This window comes from Palaemon carinicauda, chromosome 40 (genome assembly GCF_036898095.1).
Source record: "Palaemon carinicauda isolate YSFRI2023 chromosome 40, ASM3689809v2, whole genome shotgun sequence".
Classification (NCBI taxonomy): Eukaryota; Metazoa; Arthropoda; class Malacostraca; order Decapoda; family Palaemonidae; genus Palaemon; species Palaemon carinicauda.
The window spans coordinates 21,868,363-21,873,362 of record NC_090764.1 but is presented as its reverse complement, the minus strand read 5'-3'; the positions used below and the strand labels follow the sequence as shown (position 1 = coordinate 21,873,362).

The following is a 5,000-nucleotide window of genomic DNA, read 5'->3' as shown; positions in this document are numbered from 1 at the left end:
AAAGTGACTGACTACACACACACACACACACACATATATATATATATATATATATATATATATATATATATATATATATATATATATATATATATATATATATATACATATCTTGTCACGCTCTATGGAGAGGGAATAGTCATACCATGATGAAAAGGGGTACCCGAGAGGTGAACTCGGAAACCACATTCTCCCACAAATTGCCGAACCAGCGGGTTGTAATTGAACGTCATTTTTCACGGCAATGGTACAATAGTTTTTACACATTTCCAAGGGTGTTCCAGCATCCTTGGTTTTACGAAGACTATTAACTGGAAAATTAATTCGTATCTCTGGAAAAGAAGAGAGGTCTATCGTTGATTGATTGATTGAGTGATTATTAAGATATTATCTGGGATCGCGTCTATCGTTACTTACGACTTTAGAAAAAAAGAGGTTTTCTAGTTAGGCACAAAACGATATTGAAGCCTGACAAAAGTCTCTAACACGACCCTTTAAGCTTTGATAAACAGTGGATGACGAATAGAGGAGAGAGAGAGAGAGAGAGAGAGAGAGAGAGAGAGAGAGAGAGAGAGAGAGAGGAGAGAGAGAGAGAGAGAGAGGATTAATATTATGGGGTGAAAATTTTTTCCTTCCATTATTAAATTTGACCTTAACATTAAGCTTAAAAAATAGCATGGTTTGAGAGAGAGACAGAGAGAGAGAGAGAGAGAGAGAGAGAGAGAGAGAGAGAGAGAGAGAGAGAGAGAGGAGAGAGAGAGAGACTCAATCTTAGGGGGTGAGAAATGTTTTTTTGGATTCATTAATAAATATGACATTAATATTAAGCTTAAAAATAGCATAGTTTGAGAGAGAGAGAGAGAGAGAGAGAGAGAGAGAGAGAGAGAGAGAGAGAGAGAGAGAGAGAGAGAGAGACAATCTTAAGGGGTGAGAAATGTTTCTGATTTCATTATTAAATGATATTAATATTAAGCTTAAAAATAGCATGGTTTGAGAGAGAGAGAGAGAGAGAGAGGAGAGAGAGAGAGAGAGAGAGAGAGAGAGGAGAGAGAGAGAGAGAGAGACAATCTTAAGGGGGTGAGAAATGTTTCTGATTTCATTATTAAATATGATATTAATATTAAGCTTAAAAATACCATGGTTTGAGAGAGAGAGAGAGAGAGAGAGAGAGAGAGAGAGAGAGAGAGAGAGAGAGAGAGAGAGATGAACTTAGCCACGCAATGAGGCGATTAATCCTTTTGATTAATTTCTAATCAATACTCGCCAAATTCCTGTAAAAGATTCTATCGTTCCCTGAAGTGGGGGGGGGGGGAAAGGCTGGGGGAAGGCAGAAAGCAGGAGTGTGCAGGGGGGAGGGGGATAGGGACGGGGGACTCTAATAAGGGGGGGGGGGAGTAGAAGGGTTAAAGGGACTTTCTAGTAAGTTCTTATAACACTCCAAAATCAAACCATTGTTCTCTAGTCTTGGGTAGTGCCATAGCCTCTGTACCATGGTCTTCCACTGTCTTGGGTTAGAGTTCTCTTGCTTGAGGGTACACTCGGGCACACTATTCTATCTAATTTCTCTTCCTCATGTTTTGTTAAAGTTTTTATGGTTTATATAGGAGATATTTATTTTAATATTTTTCTTAAAATATTTATTTTTTCCTTGTTTCCTTTCCTCAATGGGATATTTTCCTTGTTGGAGCCCCTGGGCTTATAAGCATTCTGCTTTTCCAACTAGGGTTGTAGCTTAGCAATTAATAATAATAATAATAATAATAATAATAATAATAATAATAATAATAATAATAATAATAACTAGGAGACTGATCCAGTTCGTCAAATAATTCGGCGATCTTCAACTAAGATGGAAAGTCATGCATTGAGGAGAGAGAGAGAGAGAGAGAGAGGAGAGAGAGAGAGAGAGAGAGAGAGAGAGAGAGAGAGAGACTCAATCTTATGGAGTGAGAAATATCTTTTTGATTTCCTTATTAAATTTGACATTAATATTAGGCATTAATATTAAGTTTAGAAATACCATGGTCCTAAGAGAGAGAGAGAGAGAGAGAGAGAGAGAGAGAGAGAGAGAGAGAGAGAGAGAGAGAGAGAGATCAATTGAACTTCAAAAAAAAAAGTTTGATTTCGCAAATCAAATTTCATGTGTACAGTCGCAAACAAGCCAAAAGGATTTTAACTTTGCTGTCCCGTGTAAACAAATAAAAACAATAAATACCGAAAACAAATGATCACAGGGAAAAAAGTAAAAAAAAAAAAAAAAAAAAAAAAAATGCGAAGAGGCAACCCCGGACGAAATAGGTTTGAAGTGGTCATGCCGGACAGAGTAATTGAAATATTGATATTGAAAGCAATTACAGACTGGTGGCTTTAGGTAACGTGTGATCGTTGACTGTTTTTTTTTTACTATTTTGTAATAGCCAGTCACTAATTGACTGGAGTATTTCGTAATCGGCGGTGACTGGCTCGTCAGATCAAAGACTGGCTTAGCCATTTTATTGTATGGAATCATACGAAAAAAAATTTATACGGGAACCGAATTTATAAAATATATATATATAATATATATATAATATATATATATATATATATATATATATATATATATATATATATACACACACACACAAATATATATAAATGGTACGGTCACTGTCATACAAGTATCCTGGACCAGGGTTCGATTCCCAGCGGTCAGATGCTATTGCCTTTGAGTGATTTCCCCTTGGGACTCTGATCCCGAGGTCGGTAAGAGAATCCAGACATTAATTTATTAAAGTATATGGCTTATTTGAATATGAAAAAACACACCTAAATGTGCAAAATTTATCATTTATATATATATATATATATATATATATATATATATATATATATATATATATATATATATATATATACACATAAATATATATATATATATATATATATATATATATATATATATATATATACATATATATATATATATATATATATATATATATATATATATATATATATATATATATATATATATAAGACTTTTATACAGCGAAATCTTAAAATGATTCTCATTAAAACGAAGCGTTAAATGATTCTCACAATTTAATGATTATAAAATAATGTAAACAATAATTCTATCTAATTTATACGATAAAATGACAGGTAAGAATAATAGAAATATGATACTGACGGCAAATTAAGATACTTTAAAAATATTAAAATCATATACGGAAGCAAAAGTGTTAATAATAATAATAATAATAATAATAATAATAATAATAATAATAATAATAATAGGCCGCAAGTGTTAATAACAACAACACCATTAATAATAATAATAATAATAATAATAATAATAATAATAAAATTGGGCCGCAAAAGTGTTAATAATATCAACTACGCCGATAATAATAATAATAATAATAATACATAAACGAAAAGTGTCAGCCTCTACCAAGGAAGCCACTGAATAATAATAATAATAATAATAATAATAATAATAATAATAATAATAATAAGAAGAAGAAGAAGAAGAAGAAGAAGAAGAAGAAGAAGAAATAAACGAAAAGTGATAGCCCCTACCAAGGGAAGCCACTGACATGCATTCAAGAAAAAAAAAAAAAAAAAAAAAAAAAAACTTAACTGTGTAATAACGGCCCAAGTTATTTTCCCTGCGATGGGAGTCAACGCCGCAGTAGTAATGGGACTCAAAAACGCATTTATCCAGCAATGACATAACCATTTGTTAGATTAGTCCGTACACGATGTTATTGATGGAGGCAGCCTGCATTACCACGGCATATTTAACAGGAGAACCAAAGGCTGGATTTTATGGCGAACCCATTTAGTTTCAAATGGGCAAACATTTCGGGCCGATGATCTACACTGGGCAGAGAATTATGGATAATGGCCGGGCCCCTTCCGAATTCCCAGCTCTTTTAGCGATTTAAAGCCCACTGTTAGTTCGGATGAATATCTTTGTGACCAAGCATGAAGTTTGGTAAAGCAATTTCCGTTTTTTTTTTTTTTTTTTTTTTTTCAAATTCGGGGGGTACCACAACAATTAAAAACTTATTATCAAATTCTTGATTTTCAGTTATGAATTCATATTTGATGTTTTTATCTTTTACTTGGCTCAATCCATTTCTCTCTTCTTGGGTTAGAGTTCTCTTGCTTGAGGGTACACTCGAGCACACTATTCTATCTTATTTCTCTTCCTTTTTTTTTGTTAATGTTTTTATCGTTTATATAAGAGATATCTATTTTAATGTTACTTTTCTTAAAATATTTTATTTTCCTTTTTTCTTTTCCTTACTGGGCTATTTTCCCTGTTGGAGCCCCTGGGCTTATAGCATCCTGCCTTTCCCACTAGGGTTGTAGCTTAGCAAGTAATAATAATAATAATAATAATAATAATAATAATAATAATAATAATAATAATAATGTAGCCTGATTGGTAACGTCTCTGTCTGGTGTTTGCCAGTCGGGGGTTCGAGTCCTGCTCAGACTCGTTAGTGCCATTAGTGTCTGCCACCGTACCATCCTTGTTAGCTAAGGTTGGGGGGTTTGGGGCAGCCTATACGTCTATCAGCTGAGTCATCAGCAGCCACTGACTGCCCCTCCATGGCCCTAGCTTGGGTGGAGAGAAGGCATGGGCGCTGATCATATATGGTCAGTCTCTAGGACGCTGTCCTGCTTGCTAGGGCAATATCATTGTCCCTTGCCTCTGCCATTCATGAGCGGACTTTAAACCTTTTTTTAGACAAATAGTCTTTTGAAGATGCAAAATCTGACTTTTAAATCACTTATCACAACTAGAATTAGTAAATTCTCTTTCTAAAATTATGTTTTATTACAAAGACCTTTTCAACAGTTGATTAATTAGCTTTAAGCTGTTTCCTGTTGTATAACTTTAAGTAATAAGGCAAGACACTTCTGAAAAGGGAAATAATCACCATTCATAAAATAAGTTATCAAATCCCGATGGTTGAGCCAACTGCTCCAATATGGTATAGAAT

At 33.7% G+C, this 5,000-nt stretch overlaps 1 protein-coding gene across 1 annotated transcript in view; it reads left to right on the top strand.

The window, feature by feature from the left end:
• mub (poly(rC)-binding protein mub) overlaps positions 1-5,000 on the top strand; it is a 95,174-nt gene that overhangs the window by 4,500 nt on the left and 85,674 nt on the right. The window lies entirely within an intron of this gene.